Genomic DNA, 23371 nt, shown 5'->3' with positions numbered 1-23371 from the left:
ATTGTAGGGAAAGGTTGTTGAAGGCACGTCACTACCATTCCGCTATTGCCTGCGAGGACCAGCAACCCTCACGGGCTGGTGCAACTCTTTGTTAAGTTTGATGGTAAAATTATCAAAAAAATTCTAAATCTATTGCATTTATGTCAATTCAGTTATAAACCTTTCAATTATGCCAATTTAGTCTTAAATATTTTCATGTTTTGTCAATGTAATCCATTCGGCAAATTTTAGCCGAAAATCACTAACGTCGATGTGGGCTATCCTATGTAAAACGTTAGGTATTGGCATGGACAAAATTTATTAATTTTCTTTAATTTGTTTTGAATTTTTTATTTTCCCCTCTATTTTTCTTTTCTTTTTCTTTTACTTTTTCTTTCTTCATCGGCCCGGTCACCGGGCCTTAGCGATGCCTTGAAATCAGCCAAAGGCTATGATCGGCAAGGTTGCCCTCACAGGCCATAAGCAAGGTCTCCCCCGCCGAGATCCGGCAAGAGGGGACCTCGTCGATCTCGGGCAAGGCTTACCTTAGCCGGATCCTATAAGGTTGAGCCTCGCTAAAACCTGGCAAGGGAAAGCCTCACCCAAGGTAGGCAAGAACGAGTCTCACCTGAACCTAGCGAGGCCAACGCCAGCTTCACTATATCCAGGCAAGGGTGGCAAGGTTGATCTTCATGGTAGTTGCTTTTGGCAACTCGCTGGCCATCGCGAGGCTAGGCGATCGACGAAGGACTAAGGAAAAAAATAAAGAACAAAAAAGAAAAGAAAAATGAAATGAAATAAAGTATGCAAGATTATTGATTAAAATTTTGAAAAACATTAACGAATAATAATTATTGTCCACGTCGGCGCTGGCCGTGCCACGTGAGACCGATTAGCTAAGTGATAATAAGGTTGCTTGCGAAATAGGGGTAGCCATCAAGCACATAGAACAACAACACGCCAAAGCGAGATAGACCTCTAAATAAGGAAATTGGAAGGTAAAGTGCGAAAAAAGTAAAACTCGATAAGATATTGAGCAAAGGATATTACATGGCCTTAGTATTATGCCACTAGACATGAACGGAGCTAGTCAAAACGAACCCACAAGTCCAAACCAAGTGTGGATGCAACTTCTAATCGTGCAATCTATTTGGCGCGTAAAGAAAATATGCAACAATAGTCAAATACTAAATAGTGCCTCAGTTTGAAAACCTGAATATTCCTTTTTCTTTGATACCAATATCTGTGACGGGCAATTACTTCGCGCAAAGTTTGGACACACAGTCATTCAGAAATGGCCAATCTTAAGGAAAGCAAATTCAGACTTAAACAATCAAACACGTAAATCGCTGCCACGACCATTGGAGCAACAGTCACGGAGAGTCATGTTGTCATTGGTGATGTCAACATGGCGCAACTCAAGAAAAGTTGAGGAACGATCTAGCAGTTTTTCCGTAGCCGGAGGACTTGATTGCAATTTCTTTCAAAGGATTATTTTTGACTATGTTGATCTAACTGACAGATTTAGAACTGAACAGATGACAAAAGGGACATTAGCTCAGTTTGCCGCAATTGTACCTACTAGCACTGAGGCCTCTGACCAACAGAAGCTTATAGAATATGTCTCTTAGGAACCTCATTCACCAACTAGATCCGTCCTGCTGAACCCCAACCCGACAAGAACGACACCGTGATCAACGTCGCCGCCCTCCACCTCCTCTCCCTCATGTAGCTCTCGAGGATGGAACCGATATCACGCGTCTCGAGTTCGTGTCGACCCAACATGACTGCGTACTCAAGGGCCAAGCACCCACCTTGGCCCAAGTCTGGAGTCATGGGGTGCATTGCATCTCCGGCCACCGTAATGTTCGCGCGGGTTAGGTTCCCAAGGACGACGTCCCACGGGTAGCGGAACATAAATGGGGCCCACATCACGGTGGAAAGGTCGGAGTGGCCGATGATGTCGAGGTACAATGGAGGAAAATCTTTGGCTAAATTGTCGGCCACTTCTCTTGGTAGTAAATTTGGGTCTCCTCCCATTTCCGCACCCGAATGCAGGTGTGACGATGATTAAAAATTTTTAGATGAAGGTTAAGTGGTTACTAGTTAAGCCTACATAAATCGGAAATAAAAAGATAAAAAGCAGCTTTTTCCCAAGCATAATTGTTATGAGATACATCTACGAAAACATTTCAATTAAACCGGTGATGTAGAAATATATGCACAGTAATAATGGTAGGGAGGATGAGACCCATATACTTTTGTTTGTTTAAGTATCCGCTTGTTTTACAAAAAATGAGTATTGAAAAACATTTCCCTAAAAATGACTACATGTATCGCTTGAGTTAATTAATCATTGAAACATATTTTCTTATTGATATCAAATTGTGTGTAAACATTTGCATAGACGATGAAAATACATTTCGTCCATTAATTTCTATAAGAGATATAAGCTATCATTAGTTCGAAAATATTTGTCAAATCACTCATTTTATACAAAACAAACAGGACCTAAGTCTCACAAATTTTACTCTTACACAAGAAGGGTCAGTCCGAAGAAAAGACTATACCCTTTTATAGGACATACGAGCAAATACATGAGGGATATAAATGGGAGTGTACCAATATCTTTTGGAGGAGCTTTGCAAAGAAAGAACCAGTAGATCTCCTTAATGTTGAGAGGCATAAAACCAGCCCTCTTTGTCGCGACCTAAAAATCAAATTTAGGTTAATGGATTATCAGGCTAATTTTAATGACTAACCTGATACGGACTCTCCCAAGCCCTACCAAATTGCAACTTTGATTAATTAGAATGATTTAAAATTTGGAGTCGCCACTAACCATTTTTGGTAGGTTGGTTAGATACCTAAATAAAATAGCGGGAGAACTATTTTATTCCTACGAACCAGAGATTAAGGATTCGGGGATTTGGTTACATTAACTAATTAAAGCTAATGCCCTTTCGGTACCTTAATTCCATGAGATGTCCTAAATCGACGACTCAAGCTTGATTGAATTTAGGCTCGAACGAGGTGTTTTTATGTTTTCATTTATTTAGAATGAATGCAATGCATGACATGCAAGACTAACCTATATGCAAAAATTAACTAATCAATTAAAGCATGCAAAATGACATGGCATTAATCCGTATATGACGTAAAACGCAAGGCAATCTACTCTAACTATGCATAACATGGATAACATGGGTGGCATAAGAGCGAATATGCAATCAATTAGATTCAAAATGCAAGAACCGTATGCGAAAGTTCATGCTTAATTTAAAAGACATGCAATTTAAATTAAATGACCCATGCATTAAAATTAATTAGCCTAAGATGAACGAATCCAAACATGTTTTCTATATGACATGCGAATGACATGGCATAATGAAAAAGCGAATATGACATGTCGAAACGTAACGTATAAGAGACAAACATATGACATGATATAATAATTAGACATATAACATACGAGCGATAAGACGTGCAAACATATGATATGCGAGCATGGGATATGCAAACATTAAATGCGCAAATGTGAGATGCTAACATAAGACATGCGAAAATATGATATGCGAATATGCAATATATGAAAAAAATGATGATATGCAAGCATGAGATACGAGCATGCAATTTTTTATTCAAGCAAATTAACCATGCAATTAGACTAACCTAGCGTGAATATCCTAAACATGGTACTAAGGACATGCAAAATGACATGGAAAAATTTAACATGCAACATGGGCATGCAAATATATAATATGTGAAAATGTGACGTGCAAAAATGCAACATTGCAGAATGAATATACGAACATGCGAATGACTATGGCGTATTAAAAAAATGATATAAAAATGTAAGGCAAGCAAATATGACATAGAAATTGAACATGTGACATGCGAATAGATATGATATGCAAGACAAGAATTTATGCCTAGCCTATATGAAATGCAACATGTGATTATAGGAAATATGATGTATGAATGTGCAAGATATGTAGACATGACAATTCGAACCATACGTAAGGATTTGCCGAATTTTTTTTGAGATTTTTTTTATCCTCTTTTAGATGCAATTTTCGACCGGATTAGAAATATCCTTGATTCGATTCTCTTGATTTAAATCTTCAAGATAAACTTAACGAGATAAAGTTTTAAAGAAACCTCATCTTCCTAAAGATTTAATCAAACATGGTTTCTAAGAACCCATATCTCACTAAATTTTTTAGGATTTTCTTTTAAAAGTTTATCAAGAAATTTAAATCAAACCATATATCAATCGGGTATGGAATATCAATCCAATCAAATAATCCAAGATAGCGATCCACATCAAATCAAAAACCCTATCCTTTTGCAATTTTTTCGAAAAAAAAGGATATTTATAAATCTAAATTCGGCTTTTTGAAGATAGCGAATCGGATCTAAACGGCGATAGATCGGATTAACTAAATTCCCATCTTTACTAAGTTGGAGGGTCGTATCCAAACGGCGACGGACAAGTTTATCCAACTTAACATAGATGTTGCCTATTAGGGAATAAAATTCCCTAATTTAGATTTAGGATTTTTTATTCTGAAAACATGTCTAGTGAGTCCAATTAAAACCCAATTTTCGAAATTTGTGATAAAATTAAGGTTTTGATATTTAAATCATACAAAAATAATTACTTCTTGAGTTTCCAAAAAAAACTGCGTTCTTGCCTCAACGATAGCATTAAATCAGCATCAAACACGTGCAAAATAGCAACTAGAAAAGTCAAAGACTCACCTGTCTAGCTCCTGCAAAAATCTGCATGGTCAAACGTCACAGAACATGCGAAAACGAGGTATTTTTCGGAGCAAGCAGCATGTCGATAGTGCAGGAACAGCATTGAAACAGTGCACTAAACAGCTCAAAAAGAACAAATAAAAACACCCTAAAACATGTTTGAATTAACCCTAAAAGTATGCGAGTGTCACCTTGATTCGTCGGGCAAGATTCGAGCTGAGTCGCGATGAGGAGTAATTGGACAGATGCGGCAGAAGAATTCGAGCGCCAGTTGTGTCACAAAACGAGACAAAGGCACTGATTGTGGCTGCTTAGTGGAGCTTGAAAAATCTGGAAAATTGCCTTCTTATCATGGACATGGTCGTTTGGTGTCGAAGAGGAAGCAGCCGCACGCAATTCCCCTTGCTTCGAACAATTCCCAGCATGCGCTCTAACTAGGATCCTCGCCCGGATCAGCCCACTTTTCGCTCAATTTCGCAATGAATTGAGCTTGAAACAGGGCTGGACAGCAGGCTATGCTCGGCTGGATCGGCAATCGTGCGGAGCAATCTCGGGCTGAGATTGGCAGATCGCACTGAGGAGGAAGTTGAGGCTGCTTGGGATGAGGAACGCTGGACTGTGGTGGTTGCTGATGGTGCTGTGGATACCCAAGGATGATGCTTGGCCAAGGGGACCGTTCGGTGATGATCTGGGTGAATGATGACAAGAGCTTGGAAAGGGATTGTCTCGACCGGTCGGGGAAACAATCGTACCCCTAGCTCTGGATTTTTCTGCTCTTCAAGTGTGCCGAAAATTTTGATAATGGTCCAATGCCCTGAACGTGAATGAGCTCTTGTTTATATAGAGTCCTGAGCCAGAGTCCTAGTAGGAGTAGGAGTTATCGGAAACCGTCGGATTATCAACCCTAGCTAGAATAGGATTTATTATGAACCGTTAGATTTAGGTTTCTGAATCTAATAAAACTCTAGCTAGATAGGATCCCCAAATCATTAGAACTCTTGAATTATTTGAACTTTGAGGAGTCCTAATCCACTAGGACTCTATGAATCTCGGCCAAAGGGGGTAATGATGAAAGAAATGGCTGAAAATGGCCTCTTTTGTGGGTTTAGAATGCAATTTTAGGCCTAATTGGGTTCTAGATGATTAATGACTAATTAACTGGGGGCTTTACTTCACGATGGGCTAATTTGGAGTCAAATTAAGGACCGAACCCATCATGGAATTTCAGCCAGCCTTTGTAATGCCTCATTCGAATTTTCTAATCAATCCATGGGCTCGTCTCACATTCTTGAACTCAACTAAGGCTTTTCTAAATAACGGACATTTAACCGAAAGCCTTATTTGGATAATTTAAGCTTGAACGAAATAAAATTGGCTTGAAGTTAAGTTCAATTAGCTTAATAAATTTGGCACACCCTCTGCTGGAACAAATTTTTTCCAAACTGAATATGATCTTGGTGAACGCTAAAACTAAGCTCAATTGACTTACCTCTGATTCTAAATGTAATGACTGACAAAAATTGAATATGCAATGCATGAGAAATCATTTTTGTGAGAACAATGTCTAATTCTCATTTTATACTTATGTGAATGATTTTCTAAAAATCAAAATTTAGGTGTTAACAGCTGCCCCTCTTTGAGTGGAAGCTCGCAGAGGTTTCGCTCAAAGACCCAAAATTGAAGCCTAAATTTTGTAAGTGTGTTTTTGTGTGTGTGTGTGTGGGAGTTTTGATCCCATTTTCTATGCAAAAGGAAATGATGCATGATATGCAACACTATAAATAACATGCGCCAAAGCTCCCGTCCACCATAAATGGATTAAAGAAAACTGCGCATGGGTCACACATGAAAATACCTATTTTACCAAGTACCTCATAATGCTGATGATTCCCTCAATTTCCAAGCTCCTTATAGATGTGAGAATTTTAAGGTACTAGGCCTATCTGTTACTAGAGACTTTTCCCTAATGCGAGACAACGCAAGATATGTGTAGTGTTGAAAATATGTTTTTCGAGATCATGAGAGCTACGTCATCGTGAATCGAAAAAAAGGACCAAGATCACAAGAGGATCTTAAGGTACTAGGGCCTTATCCGTTACCAAAGGTTCCACCCTCTGACGCAGGACAGCGCAAGATATACGTAGAGTTGAAATGTGCTTCGAGATCACAAGAGCTACGTCGTTGTGAGTTGAAAGAAGTGAAATCAACTTCACAAGAGCTACGTCATTGTGAGTTGATAAAATGTCAAAATCGCCAGTGCATATGTCTTCACGATTTGACAAAGAGAAACCAAAATCATAAGAGCTACGTCGTTATGATTAGGTTTGGATCAAAATCATGGGTGCTTATGTCGTCATGATTTGATAAAAGGGCCGAGAATCATAAGAGCTATGTCATTATGAGCCGACTAAAGGTCAAGATCACCAGTGCATATGTCTACGTGATCTGAGACCGAAACCATAAGAGCTACGTCGTTATGATTTGGTAAGATGTCAAGATCGCCGGTGCATATGTCTACACGATCTGACGGGAGAGGCATATTGCCCGATTTGAACAATATTTGAGAGGAGTACCACCGAATGGAATCGATAAGTACGAAAGAGGCATATTGCCTGAATTGAATTATAACAACTATCATCAGAAGAGTTGTTAATTTGAAAAGGGGTTCAGAAAACTTACCCGGGTTCTCCGAACGAATAATCACAAAACGAGGTAGATTGCTTGTATCATACCTGTTTAATCACTTGAGATGAACATGATCAATTGTTAACATAACATGACACGTCCACAAATTCTTGATTTTTTTTTTTTTTTGCATTGCAAAGCTCCATGGGGATTTGTCAATAAGGAAATAAGTCTGATCCTTTTGACGAGTTTGATCAAATCAAATGAGGAACTACGATCAAAAAGGACTTCCGCTCACTCTCATGAAAAAGGTTTTGAAACCCGACCATTGATACGGGTAAGAGAAAACACTAAGAACTGTCATCATCACACTTGACAAGGGTCCGGATATTCTCGCAATCGGTATGACCAGACCAATCTATGAGGTCTTTTGCAAGGACTGTAATTCAGGTTCGGTCAAAGGGTTTATCAAAGGGGACTCGTATGAGTCATTTTTGGCTTTGAAATGAAATGAAACTCTTGTTAGCTGCATCGGGTTTACAAGTCGGGAACCCTGCAAAATGAAGTAAAAATGATCTTGCTCGCACTTCTTCGAGCGATATTTATAAGCAATTAAAAATCCTACATTAACCCAAGTGCCATAATCTGAAGAGACTTTTAGTAACGGTTGTAATGTAGGTTAAGGGTAGGCCTAGAAATGAGATGCTTATTTGCAACAAAGGGTGCATAATGATGAGACCGGTGACCATCTCTTTGCTTAGAATGGTATTCTTGCAGACTCCCTGAGGAACATTTGAATGCGTCCAACCGAGACACCCCTTCATTCCAGAGATTATCCCGGGAATTTTTCCTCTTTTCTTTTACAGGAAATGGCCCCCTTTTCTTTTTTTTCTTTTTTTTTTTTGGACAGCATTTCTCATCTTTTCTTTTTCTTTTTTTCTATTTTTTGGGATTTTTGGATGCTCAAAATTTTGCCACTATTTTCATTTCCTATTTGAGCGGTAAGCCTTTGCTTTTCTCTTTTTTTGATTTTTTTTTTATTTTTTTTTTCAAAAGGAAAGAAGGGGTCTCGTCCGGATCCTGCATATTTTGCTAGCAAATCTTTCGAGTTCGAGTTTGCCCCAAGGCATTTTGCTCATTTGCCGGATGATCCGAAATGATTCCTTGCTGGGATGATCACCAATTGGGTTACGAGAAATGAATCCACCGCTCAAATTGGGTTTGCAAAGGGATAAATGTGTATGATGTAGAGAATGAAATGCTCTTCGTCATGTTTAAGGCACTTGGACTAATACAGAATTCGTATGCAATAAATACACTCAAAGATTGATGCAAGTGAGAGCAAGAAAATTTTACTCATTCCTTGATCCGAGAATTGCCCCGATGTGGGGTTGTTCCCGACAGGGATACGAAACGAAACGTCATTCAAAGGGGTTAAGCAATAGACAACCTGTAGTGTTTGGATAGAGGAAATGAATGCCTCATATCATCTTGGTCGTCATACTTCTCGCGAGATAACCCTTTACCTTGTTAGTGTGGAAATCTCACTTCTCTCACTGGGAATTATGATATGGACGTGTATAGGGAATGGCTTGCCTTTCATCATCCCGATATTCCTCATTCAAAATTATCGGTTCAGCAGAATCAAAGAAATTTCCTAATCGAAAACCTCCCACATTGAAGATTAACAATGCGACCAGGAACAATTCAAGTACAAGTATAATGCATGAAGACTCATTAGCTGAATTGTAACTTGATTAAAATGTCAGAGAAAATCAAGCATAATATTTCTTTACATCATCAGAATTGACAGGGTTGGTAAAAACACGACCATCCATCTCGATCAAAATCAAAGCGCCTCCCGGGAGTACCTTCTTCACAACATATGGACCACCATAGTTTGGAGCGAACTTCCCTTCCGAAAGTGGAACAATGGGCAACAATTTCCGCAGCACAAGGTCACCAACCTGGAAGTGTCGAGGCCGAACCTTTTTGTTGAAGGATTGTTGACACCTAATTTTGGCGATCCCATATTATTATTGTTATTATTATTATTATTATTATTATTATTATTATTATTATTATTATTCGTTAAATAAGAATACGTCTATTTTATTTTTGTCTTATTGCAAAATAGAAAAAGTATAAAAAAATATAAACATATATATAAAACGAATCTTTTTTAAAAAAAAGAAGAAAAAAATAAATGAGAAAACTAAAAAAAAAAAAAAAGAAAAAAAAAAAAGAAAAAATCAATTCGGGCCGGCTCGATTCAGGCCCCAAACTCGAGCCCACGACCCTTTGTTTTGTTCTCACGCGTATCCCACCCACGTGCGGCCCGGTTGGGCAATTCTCTTCCTCAGCCCATTTTCTCCTCAGCCCACCTTTTCCTTTTAGTTCTCAGCCAATCTCCCTTTCTTATTTCTCTTCAGCCCATCTTTGTTTTGTTTCCTCCCCCCACAGCCCATCTCTCTCTTTTAATCTTTTCTCTTCAGCCCTTCCATACGTGAACATATCCCACCCTCACGTCCACTCACCTGCACACACTTACGTTATTCACGATTTCACCGCATACTTCACGCGGTCTCTCACTAAACCACATCCACATCAAGCGGGAATCACGCCCATCCGCACAAAAAAAACTTGGGGCAGGAGGCAACGTGCATAAAAGGAAGGAGAGAGGGCAGGCCCCGGGTTGGTTTTTTGGTTCGGCTCCAGCAAGTTTGTTCCGTTCGGCAACCAAAAAAATGAAAAGAAAATAGAGAGAAGGGAGAGAGCTAGAAAGGTTCGTTCGAGGACTGCAGAAAGAAGGAGAGGAGAGCAGGTGGGGCGTTGGGTCAGAGAGAGAAGAAAGGGGGGCTTCTAGAAAGAAAAAGACAAGAAAAGGCTTCAAGAAGTTCCCCGAAGCTCGCTTTTCCTCAGCTCGCTAACCAGGTAAGTTTTTGTTCTTTTTCTCCTTGCTTTTGCCCAGCCAAGGTGGACGTTTCCTTGTCCATATATGCATTGTGTCTTCATATGAATAGTGCATGCGTGGTTTTCTTTTGAACCTGGATGTACTCCCCTACCCACAACCTGTTCGTGCCCCCCACATCTCTAGCGAAGTACCCCAGCTTCCATGATGGATTTTCTTCCTCCAAACTACTGGTTTTGCACTCATTTTTCCTACGATAGTCTTTTATCTGCTGCACTTGCCTTGTTGTGATCTGCGGCTCATCGTTTTGGACGATTGGTCGTCCGAGAAGACTTGACAATGCGAGATGGAGCTCTGGCGCCCCATCTTGGATACCGAGGACCCGAAATCTACAAAAAGAGAGCCGAGGTGAGCTCGATCTGAGTAGAAACCGGTGTGGGAAAGCGAACGAAGGCGACGCGAGTCCGAGCTTAGGCGACGTGAGTCCGAACGAAGGTGACGCGAGTCCGAAACCTCGGCGACGCGAGTCCGAACGAAGGCGACGCGAGTCCGAGCTTAGGCGACGCGAGTCCGAACGAAGGCGACGCGAGTCCGAAACCTCGGCGACGCGAGTCCGAACGAAGGCGATGCCGGTCCGAACAATGGCGATGCGAGGGTAAACAGGATTGACTTGAGCTCGAGCCGAGGCGTACGAGTTCCGAACAGTGACGGCGCAAGTGGTGATTCGAGTCGGAGGCGACGACGCCGAGGTCGGGTCTCGGTGTCACGATCTCGGCACCCTGCGAACAGAGCCGGTTGGCTTCTAGCAAGCCCAACGGGCGCGATTTCGGTAGCATTGCGGTGAACGATTCTCGACGGAAGGCGACGCGGGCGAACGAAGGCCGGCGGTGGCGTCAAGCTTGGTCACGGCCGTAAGTGCGGTGAGAATTGCAGACGCGCAAAAAAAAAAAAAAAAAAAAAAAAAAAAGACGATGAACAGTGGCGATCGCGCGACGAGTGGATCCCGGCGGTGCGGTGAACAAGACCTCACGGCGGCGCGATGATCGAGTCTTGGCGGTGTAGTGGCAAGGTGAGCAAAAAGCTATTGTCGTCGTCGTCGGGATGTTGCGGAAAAAGGGACCACGGGAAGAAGACGGTGAATAGTGGCACGGCCTCTCCACGTTTTTTTCCTCTTTTGTTGGCTGTCATGGGCTTCTTGGAGGGCTGGCCCTAATGAAATGAAGGAGAGTGGGCTGGTTCGTGTGGGCTGCTGTGGAAGAAAAAAGACATGCATTTGGGCTGGGTTATTTTGTTCAAGAAAGGAGCTGGTCGTGGGCTTTGTGGGCTGTTCGAGTGGGCTGAGCAAAAAGAAGAGGAGCTGGGCCTGGGTTGTCTTGTTCGGGGGAGTGGCTGGCTTGGGCGTGAAGAAGCTGGGCCAAAAAAAATTGGAAGCCCAATTCGGTTAAGCTAAAGAAGAATGGGCCTGAAATTTCCTTTGTGTCCTCCGGGCCCGGGTTTGGGTCTCTCTCGCGGACCGGACCGGGCCCGACGACTCGATCTAGGTCCGGGTCCGAGAACCCGACCTGGACCCGGTCCCGGTCCCTTTTTTTAAAATAAAAAATAAAAAATTAATAATAATAAAATAATTAAAAATAAAATAAAAAATTTGAAAAAATAAATAAAAATTCAAAAAAATTCAGAAAAAATTCAGAAAATTAAAAAAGTGGTTTCTTTGACCTTTTTACCCCTAATATGAATTTTCATGCCTAAAATTGGCGTTGATTGAAGACCGATGTCCAATCAGGTCGATGATCGTTGTAATTCGACCTTCGCGTCGAAATTGTTTGTTTAAGTATCGCCATCATAGATTCGGTCCGCATGTGCTTATCCCGATATTTATTTGGCATATTTATCTGATTTAGTGTTTATAACACTCGTCTTTTAAAAAAATGCCTGTTAATCGCTTTTCCTATCCGATAGGTTAAGGATAAATAGGTAATTGCACGAAATGATAGAAAGACATTATGCATGATCATTTAGTACTTGGTTAGATACCTAATGAGATTAAAATGATATGCATAATGTGTGGTCACCTTAGGGAATATAGACTGGTTAGGTACCGAAAGGGCGCTAATTATCTAGTTAGCGTAAACAAGTCCCCGAACCTAGAAGCTCAGGTTGCGTAGGAATCGAGATAACCCTCCCACGTCTATACGGTCGTGCCATTTCCATCCGAGGACCAAGCCCGTATCATTTATACGGTCGTCCCAAAGTTAACCTTGCATGCGCAGGTACTAAGAGGATTGGAGCCCCGGAGCATATTCTCCGAGCGAGTCTCCCATTTTTAGTCTTGATAGTTGCTTTGGCGGTTCTTCCCAAACACTGCCGGGTTAGTTTATCGACAAAATTAGGTGTCCTTTCGTCTTGGAATGGAACCTCTTTGAGTTCCCATTCCAAGAAGGGCAGCTGTTGACACCTAATTTTGGTGATCCCATATTATTATTGTTATTATTATTATTATTATTATTATTCGTTAAATAAGAATACGTCTATTTTATTTTTGTCTTATTGCAAAATAGAAAAAGTATCAAAAAATATAAACATATATATAAAACGAATCTTTTAAAAAAAAAGAAGAAAAAAATAAATGAGAAAACTAAAAAAAAAAAAAAAGAAGAAAAAGAAAAAGGAAAAAATCAATTCGGGCCGGCTCGATTCGAGCCCAAACTCGAGCCCATAGCCCTTTGTTTTGTTCTCACGCGTATCCCACCCACGTGCGGCCCGGTTGGGCAATTCTCTTCCTCAGCCCATTTTCTCCTCAGCCCACCTTTTCCTTTTAGTTCTCAGCCAATCTCCCTTTCTTATTTCTCTTGAGCCCATCTTTGTTTTGTTTCCTCCCCCCACAGCCCATCTCTCTCTTTTAATCTTTTCTCTTGACCCTTCCATACGTGAACATGTCCCACCCTCACGTCCACTCACCTACACACACTTACGTTATTCACGATTTCACCGCATACTGCACGCGGTCTCTCACCAAACCACGTCCACATCAAGCGGGAATCACGCCCATCCGCACAAAAAAAACTTGGGGCAGGAGGCAACGTGCATAAAAGGAAGGAGAGAGGGCAGGCCCCGGGTTGGTTTTTTGGTTCGGCTCCAGCAAGTTTGTTCCGTTCGGCGACCAAAAAAATGAAAAGAAAATAGAGAGAAGGGAGAGAGCTAGAAAGGTTCGTTCGAGGACTGCAGAAAGAAGGAGAAGAGAGCAGGTGGGGCGTTGGGTCAGAGAGAGAAGAAAGGGGGGCTTCTAAAAAGAAAAAGACAAGAAAAGGCTTCAAGAAGTTCCCTGAAGCTCGCTTTTCCTCGGCTCGCTAACCAGGTAAGTTTTTGTTCTTTTTCTCCTTGCTTTTGCCCACCCAAGGTGGACGTTTCCTTTTCCATATATGCATTGTGTCTTCATATGAATAGTGCATGCGTGGTTTTCTTTTGAACCTGGATGTACTCCCCTACCCACAACCTGTTCGTGCCCCCCACATCTCTAGCGAAGTACCCCAGCTTCCATGATGGATTTTCTTCCTCCAAACTACTGGTTTTGCACTCATTTTTCCTACGATAGTCTTTTATCTGCTGCACTTGCCTTGTTGTGATCTCACGGCTCATCGTTACGGGACGATTGGTCGTCCGAGAAGACTCCGACAATGCGAGATGGAGCTCGCGCGCCCATCTTCGATACCGAGGACCCGAAATCTACAAAAAGAGAGCCGAGGTGAGCTCGATCTGAGTAGAAACCAGTCCGGGAAACCGAACGAAGGCGACGCGAGTCCGAGCTTAGGCGACGCGAGTCCGAACGAAGGCGACGCGAGTCCGAGCTTAGGCGACGCGAGTCCAAACGAAGGCGACGCGAGTCCGAAACCTCGGCGACGCGAGTCCGAACGAAGGCGACGCGAGTCCGAAACTTCAGCGACGCGAGTCCGAACGAAGGCGATGCCGGTCCGAACAATGGCGACGCGAGGGTAAACAGGATTGACTTGAGCTCGAGCCGAGGCGTACGAGTTACGAACAGTGACGGCGCAAGTGGTGATTCGAGTCGGAGGCGACGACACCGAGGTCGGGTCTCGGTGTCACGATCTCGGCACCACGTGAACAGAGCCGGTTGGCTTCTAGCAAGCCCAACGGGCGCGATTTCGGTAGCATTGCGGTGAACGATTCTCGACGGAAGGCGATGCGGGCGAACGAAGGCTGGCGGTGGCGTCAAGCTTGGTCACGGCCGTAAGTGCAGTGAGAATTGCGATCGCGCAAAAAAAAAAAAAAAAAGACGATGAACAGTGGCGGTCGCGCGACGAGTGGATCCCGGCGGTGCGGTGAACAAGACCTCACGGCGGCGCGATGATCGAGTCTTGGCGGTGTAGTGGCAAGGTGAGCAAAAAGCTATTGTCGTCGTCGTCGGGATGTTGCAGAAAAAGGGACCACAGGAAGAAGACGGTGAATAGTGGCACGGCCTCTCCACGTTTTTTTCCTCTTTTGTTGGCTGTCATGGGCTTCTTGGAGGGCTGGCCCTAATGAAATGAAGGAGAGTGGGCTGGTTCGTGTGGGCTTCTGTGGAAGAAAAAAGACATGCATTTGGGCCGGGTTATTTTGTTCAAGAAAGGAGCTGGTCGTGGGCTATGTGGGCTGTTCGAGTGGGCTGAGCAAAAAGAAGAGGAGCTGGGCCTGGGCTGTCTTGTTCGGGGGAGTGGGCGGCTTGGGCGTGAAGAAGCTGGGCCAAAAAAAATTGGAAGCCCAATTCGGTTAAGCTAAAGAAGAATGGGCCTGAAATTTCCTTTGTGTCCTCCGGGCCCGGGTTTGGGTCTCTCCCGCGGACCGGACCAGGCCCGACGACCTGATCTAGGTCCGGGTCCGAGAACCCGATTTGGACCCGGTCCCGGTCCCTTTTTTTAAAATAAAAAATAAAAAATTAATAATAATAAAATAATTAAAAATAAAATAAAAAATTTGAAAAAATAAATAAAAATTCAAAAAAATTCAGAAAAAATTCAGAAAATTAAAAAAGTGGTTTCTTTGACCTTTTTACCCCTAATATGAATTTTCATGCCTAAAATTGGCGTTGATTGAAGACCGATGTCCAATCCGGTCCGATGATCGTTGTAATTCGACCTTCGCGTCGAAATTGTTTGTTTAAGTATCGCCATCATAGATTCGGTCCGCATGTGCTTATCCTGATATTTATTTGGCATATTTATCCGATTTAGTGTTTATAACACTGTCTTTTAAAAAAATTGCCTGTTAATCGCTTTTCCTATCCGATAGGTTAAGGATAAATAGGTAATTGCACGAAATGACAGAAAGACATTATGCATGATCATTTAGTACTTGGTTAGATACCTAAAGAGATTAAAATGATATGCATAATGTGTGGTCACCTTAGGGAATATAGACTGGTTAGGTACCGAAAGGGCGCTAATTATCTAGTTAGCGTAAACAAGTCCCCGAACCTAGAAGCTCTGGTTGCGTAGGAATCGAGATAACCCTCCCACGTCTCGATTGGTTTCTAGCCGACCCCAATAGGCTAGTGGCGACTCTTAATAGCATTTTAATTTGCTAATCAGTAAAAATAAATCCAATGTCACGCGAGGTAGGACTTGGGAGAGTCCACGCCATTGATCTATGGCAAAACTTCTAAACCCCGCCGGACCCTCGCGGGAGGCCGAAGGCGAGGTCGCGACGACTTGGCGACTCCGCTGGGGAAAAATAGGTTAAAAATCTATGTAGACTTAGGCCGTAATAACCAGTTGATTATTTCCTAACTTGATCACAATTTTGCTGTTTTGGTAGAAAAATCAGGTTAATCTGCTAATTTTGTGATTAGATGTTCTTGCAGGTTTGGGAGTCATTAGGGGCAAAGTGATTGTTGACATATCTGTTTTGTAGGGAGTCGTAGGAATGTATGCTTTCTATATGTATATAGAAGCGGTGTTTGATATACCCTACTATGCATGCTTTTCATACACTACACTTTTTGCACACACATCCAGTGGTCAAACCCAGGCTGCGATCCTAGGAAATCCTTAGGAGGTGTCGAAAATAGATTGGGCCATACGCAAGTCTGCAAATGGCACGATCATTTCTGATCCCGCTCATCATCTCGGAATATGTGCCCCGATCCGATTATGCTGTCGGCATTTTTGGGGGCGGTACATCATTTCGTTGTGGTGGGAGCCTTTAGCCATTAGTCTACTCTACCCTTTATGTGTCGAACCTCACTGTTAGCATGCGCATGTCAATGCCTTTAACAGGTACCGTTCACCGACCACTGTGAGTTGATTTCAGATTTCCTTGGTCCATTCCAAATTTTATTTCCGATAGTTCGCGAAAATCAGTTGAATGCCTTGCATGATATGAGTACGTAATTGAAAAATTTTGGCGATCACTTTTTGTAGTGAGTTTGAAGAGTAAATTTCAAATGAACAAATCATTTGTCATAATTTTCACGTCGTTTTTGCAAAAGGATTGTCTCGAAGCAATTTTTCAAAATTGATATCATTTTGTGTGCGTTAAACTTTTGAAATTGAATGGGCATCCTATTGATGATCGTGAACGATCTTTTAATGATATCTTCTTTTACAATGAAATTGTAGCGAAGTACCGAATACCTTTAGATTGAGATTGCGGGGCGGGTATCGTCGCCTCATTTTCATATAAGAGGCGATATCATTGAAAGATCGATTCTCTTTCTAGGTGCTAACATTATTATCTTCCCTCGTAGGATATGAATGAAGATCATTCTTTGAGATTCTCTTGACCGACTATGCAAAGATTGTGTCGCAAAGTGACGCCCGAGATGTTAAACCCGTGTTCATTCTATAATTGGGCGGAGAGCGTGAAGGCCACGCTTCCAAACGAGTCGATGACTTATCATCCGGTTCGGTAGAAGGGGAAAGTCTCATTCCTCTTTGTTTTTCAAGCCAAAGTTGGTTAGCGAAAGATGCGCCGAAATGGACAAGAAGAACCAATTTGGAGCAACTCCACGAAAGACGGACCTATTCTAATGATAGTAGAGGATAGCCACTATGGAGGAGCAATCGTGCCCACGTGTGAATAAAAAGGAAGTCGGTCCTAATCTTTCTCATTTTGAATTATATGCTAAATATCGTCCCCTTTTTGCATGTGCAGTAAAACAAACTAAACGTGGACAAGCTAGTGATATCATATGATCACCCGCTTGGAGGTGATGAACATGGATTCAAATGTGATGGCTGGCCCTTCTACTGAGGAAAAGTGGCCTCAACCTCCGAGCCCAAAAAAGGCTGAAGATTGCTCAAACTTGAAAAGGATCACTAGACGGACTCAATGGAGCACCCGGTGTTAAGACCTTTCGGACGAAGGACGAAGGAGGATAAAAATGATATATCTCGTTCTCGTTCTTAGTTCGAACCATTGCAAACAGTTTATCTATTTTGTATTTACCATGCGGGAAGCTCTTAATTAGGAGAAACCGCATAATAGGTCGAGAACATGAATTGTCATGGTCACTCAACTCGAACGAAGAAAGGTTTAACATAAACCAAAAGATCTAATGGATAACACGATGCGCATCCATCCATGTGGATAATATCAATCCTCCTTGTTAGAAGAGCCCGACAGGATGTAATCACCCAAGACTGTTTCAAAAGTCAAATGGGGCAATGGACCCGATCATTGAGGCAACCCCTAGACACCAAGCTTGACGAGATCATTTGATATGGGGAAAAGGATGTGTCGTTCCAAATTATCGTTTGAATTCATTTTCAGAATGACGTGTTATACATATTTCCTTGCGGATGACAAATGAAACCGTCGTGACGACGGCCACGGTAGTGGAGTCCGAAATGTTTGAGAAATTGGCACCAATCCACAATTAGGTCATTATCTCTGTTGATACCACCAAGGAGCTTGAGCAACGAGTCGAGCCGTAGAAGTTCCCTCCTCAGTCCGTAGCTTTCTCCAAGGAAATGACCAATGACGTTGCTGATTTCTTGAATCCCAAGAGGAAGATTCTGGAGGAGCTAAAGTAGTCCATCCACGGTCTCCACCAAGAGGATCGCGTTGTTCAAGGATAATTGGACCGATGTCATCTCGTTCAAGTTCCTCGGACTTCTTGATTTCAAGATGAAGTATGCGGTCGTCATGCTGCGAACCACGATCCACCGGCAAAAATAATCCAGCATCGATGCCCTCAAGAACGAGGACCTCGACGACGATCCGACGCAACCGTAGTCTTGCACGGCCAAAGGTCCGAAAACCCATCCCGTGTGCTACGACATCTGCGGAGAGTTTTAGAATGAGGATGCTCAACCGGAAGACATCCACCAAAAGTGAAGAGCCTCTTCTAGATGCGATGACTCTCGCCAACGAATCCGGATCAGAAAGAATCATTCGACTTCAGTAGCAAGGTGTATCATTTCAAACTTAGCTCAATTGAGAATATGAAATGACTCGTTCTATCTCTCAATTTGCAGATAAATGAGTATGCTCAATCATAGTGACAATGCATCCTACGTGGAAGAGATGATCGAGTTGAGCCATCTACTCAAGATAGAAAGGAGTGAAAACGAAGAATGGCCCAAGCGATGAGCAGAGGGAATCAAGCATCACATCCCGTATGTTCCCGATGAAAGTACTTGTGACTCGGATTCGTGAGAAGGGAGTTCTTTAGATTCAGATAGTGATATCAATAATCCAAATGAGATAAAGTTCAAATGGAACTGCCGTGAGGAGTCGAAACCATCGACAGCAGAGCCGATAGTGACAATAAGTCCGGGTAATGTAAATAGTGTCAAAGACGCAAAGATCGGGGCAAAATTGCAAGAAAGCAGAAGCCGCCAGATTGATCAATCTCCTCCGAGAAATCTAAGATGTGATCACCTAGTCTTACACTAACACGCCGGGGATTAACTCGGGGGCGGTGCTTTAGCAACCAATCTAGATGTGTCGCCGAAGAAATAGCGGTTAAGAAGGATAAAGCCTGATTTGTCCAAGAAGATCAAACATGAGGTGTTGAAGCCCTTGAAATTTGATTCCACCTAGATCACTCACTATACCGGTTGAATAGTGGATACCGTCTACGTGATGAAGAAGGACGTCAAATTTATGTACAGCTAGATTCCAGTGGTTCTCTTTTAAGAACGAGTCTTCCGGCTATAATAGGTTCGATGAAAGGAACAGGATATGAGCAAAAATCCATTCATGACTCCATGCGGGAGCATTTCACTACAAGGCAACCCTTGAGGGCAAAGCATGTCTTCGTTAGCAAACAAGTGGATTCAAAAGAAGCATTTACCCACCAATCAAATTTGGCACTAGAATGTCAAAGTCAAGCAATCCATTGAAAAGGGCGACAATCAGCAGGTCATGTCACAACGAGGCAAAATAGTTGATGAGCCCTTTCTCCCAAGGATGGAAAGGAGAAAATCCAGACATGAGGGTATCTTTTTCCTCATCCGTCTGTCGAGTGCATGGATACCTTGCCAAACAAGTATGGGGGAAATCAACTTGGAGGCGGTCCCCCAAAGGCCGTAAAAAGGATTTTTGAGTTGTTTCAGGTTGGGAATGACAAAACTCAAGCGAGCTTGAAGAAGGGTAACTCTGTATCGTTTCCAATTTACCCTTAATTATTTCAATTCTAACATGAGTTTATTTTATTCTTGGCAGAGAATTGTCAATCGACTCAAGACTAGTACAAGGCGTGGCCGTCCGACGTAACATCGAGTCGTGTCGTCCGAGAGTTAGCGCTTAAATAAAAAGCAAAGCACCTCAAGGACGCCAACAGCGCCGCGGCCCGATGGCATGGGGAGTGATAATGGTCCAAGCACCCCGGGTTCGATCCCCGCGGTCGGCATCAATGTATATATTGTATAAAGATTAATAAAAACCTTTTTGCACTTCCCTTATTTTGCAGAAAAAGGCGAGAATACAACCCAAATCAATGTTCCCTCATAATGATGGCTTCAACAGTCCGGTTCTCAACGAAGTTTAAAGGAGTTAACCTGGATGGCTGTGGAATCTCGGACAATACTTGAACCTTGGGCGCTATTGATCCATTCAATCATTGCCACCAAGTGGCGAAGCCGGTAAAGGAAAAGTGCCGAACATCCAAATGGCAAAGTTGACAAAAGGGGAGGTGCAAAGCACCTTAAAAGACGAAATCAAAGCGAAGGGTAGCTCGGTATCGATTCCAGTTTATCCCTTTTAATCACACATCCGACATGCTTTTGACTCTACGATAGGAGATGCGGACATTGGAAAAACAAACCTACGATTAGCGGGGACATGTGGACACTCAAAGTCAACGGGTTTGCCTCAACGCCTTCGCTTAGGTCTCGGATGATATTTCAACAAAAAAGAAAGAAAAGAGAATCAAGGCATCCCGGATGATTTTTCATTCCTTAAGCAACCTGAAGAATTACCCAAGAAGCTCAGATGAAGCCATTAGAAGAGCAAACATGAAGAATCGGCTAATCGACGCAGATCAACACCCGGTGTAGCCAAGCCCAAGACGAATCAACATCCAGTCTACCCGAGAAGATTCCTTTCCTAACAATGAGAGTTGGAACTTCAACAACAAGAAGTTAGCTGAGCCAACAAAGATAAAGGGTTGGACTATTACGTCAACCGGAATAGAGAAGCGAAATCCGTGAGTCCCAACTCATGCAGGTCTTAAACATTGAATTAGACCATGGCAACAAAGGTTGTAGACCCCCTAAACAGAGGCGATCTCTAGTTCATTGGACCATACAGCGAAGCTTGTCATCCCTGTAATTGGGACTTCTATCCCTATGCACATGTGGAGATAATTGGAACAACCAGATCCATCACTACCATGTATTAAGGGATGAAGTCAATTCTCCGTAAGATAATCAAGAATCTCATCAAAGGCGAGAACGCATCGAAGATATCGCATAGTAATGGCGAGCTGATATTCCTTAAAATCGTCCCTTAAGATGATAAAGTTGCAGGATGATGTTAGCAACTCCATTTTCCTTGTATAAGCCACTTAGGCATCATGGTGACCTTTGAGGCTAAGCTAAGAGGCATTTCCAGCTATATGAAAATCAACCTAGACAGAGGGGTTATCAAATCGCTTCGCCGCAAGTAGGTCCCGTGAAGAAAACAAAAATCAGATGAGAAACTCTCTCACAAGGAGAGAGCTACAAACGGAAAGGTTAAAAAGGGGTTTGCCGGAAGAATGATGAAACGAACTCAAACGAGCGGGGAACCATCAATCCCTAAAAGCGTAGACAAAAACGTAACGTTGTATCGTTCCAAGTTGTCATTTTCAAAAAGGATACTCATTAACGTGATTTGCTTTACTGATTGTAGGATCGGCTTTCCAAAGATGGATCGATGCTGGAATGAGAAGTGATCAAATCCAAGATCCAATGTGATCGTGACCTCGTTGTAGAGCAATTGATCGTTAGAGAGACAGAGTCAACAAGTTTCTCAATTCATGCAAATCTCGGATGTGGAATCGGATTATGCACACGAATTTCACCATTCCCTAAGAGTCAATAATTCTCTATTCATGCAAGTCTTAAACACGGATTTTGACTTTGCCAATAAAATTGCAGGTTCCCTAAAACGAGGAGATTCCCAAAATAGTAGTAATTTGTTGCTTAGGAGAATCGTCATGTAGATTTATCCCCAGCGGGACCATCGTGCAAATTTTCCCTAGGGATTCCCGAAGAAGGATGTGTATCCTCGGTCCGGAGGGAATACATCTCCAGCAAGCGTCAGAGACAAAAAGTTTTGTCATCCTCGCAATAATGACTTCTATCTCTATGTGTAGGATGTGCTATCAGCATCAATCCTCAGAAGAGTGAACACAAAGGGATCAGCCTGCCAGAGTAGATCGAGTAAGTATCCCTTTCCCAAAGCTTTTGCGGGACGCGTGATCGCTCAAATGTTTCGTCCCTAGCTAGGCCGTAATAAATGTTCAATCCGTAAAGCATTAAAAAAAAAAAAGAGAGAAAAAAATTCTCATCCTTAGTACAGTTAGAGTTCATGCTTCAACTCATTCCAAAAAAAAAAAAAAAAGGGGCATCGCCATTCACTCAATCAGTGCGTCCATTCGTGCATACATGCATCTTGCATTGAAATTTCCTCCAAGTTCATTTGATGAGATGATTTTGTTGAATGAAGCGAAGGCATTGAGTTTACCAAGTGAGAGTGCTTAGGATGAAAGGCAAGCTCCACTTAAACACACCCCTGATACACTCTGAGATTGAGTGAAGTGAGAACAAAATTCGTATCTTGGGACAGAGGATCCATTCGCAATGTATACATGGGTCGAAGTGACGAAAGGCGGTTCCTTCTTTTCCTCATACACAATATATCCCTTGCTAGCCACTTTGAGCCTCGGTAAGGAGAAATTCAAAATACCCCTGTCAAGAACCACCCCACACCGGGGCAAATGCAGGAGATCGTAGTTCAAAATCATTAGAAAAAAGGTAAGTAAGATTTAATTGCATTCACTTGCGTTAACCTTTGTGTGGTAACTTCAGGTGAATCTTTATGGAGACTCGAAGTATCCCAAAATGAAGAAGAGCATTTCTTTCTCTACCCAAACACTAAATACCATTTGCTAGCCAAGTTGAGCCTGAAATCATTCATTTCAAAGCCCGAGTGGTGATCATCCCTCCAATTGGGGCAAAACAAATGATCTACCGGAAAAATTGGCATCAATGTGAAATGTCTCGAGAGTCTAGAGAGCTCATGAAAATAGCAAAGAAGAGAAGAAAAAAAAAGGAAAATGAAAATCAAAGGGCTAAAAAAGCAAAGTGCCTAGTAAAAGCATGGCCAAAGCCCGGAGAGGAAAAAGCCAACTGCAGAAAGCATCGAGCTTACCTCAAACAGAAACAAATGCAGAAAATAGAGAAAAACTCTTTTCTTGCCAAGCAAAAACAAACAGCTCATTGGACTCTCGAGGCGGGTTGTAATCCCCGCAGTCAGATGCTTTCCCTAGATGAAGCGAGATTGGTAAAAACACCAAGATGGTCACCAACTCATAAATCCCACAAAAAAAAAAAAAAATCATCAGAGCCTATGAGCCTTCCCAAATCGACATTACAACCCATCCGAAGA

General features: G+C 42.4%; 1 pseudogene; it reads right to left on the bottom strand.

The window, feature by feature from the left end:
• Positions 1-1532: 1532 nt before the first annotated feature.
• LOC125312826 overlaps positions 1533-23371 on the bottom strand; it is a 59311-nt pseudogene continuing 37472 nt past the window's right edge.

Source organism: Rhodamnia argentea, chromosome 11 (genome assembly GCF_020921035.1).
Source record: "Rhodamnia argentea isolate NSW1041297 chromosome 11, ASM2092103v1, whole genome shotgun sequence".
NCBI lineage: Eukaryota > Viridiplantae > Streptophyta > Magnoliopsida > Myrtales > Myrtaceae > Rhodamnia > Rhodamnia argentea.
Note: the sequence above shows the minus strand (reverse complement) of the source record. Positions and strands in the feature narration are given on the sequence as shown.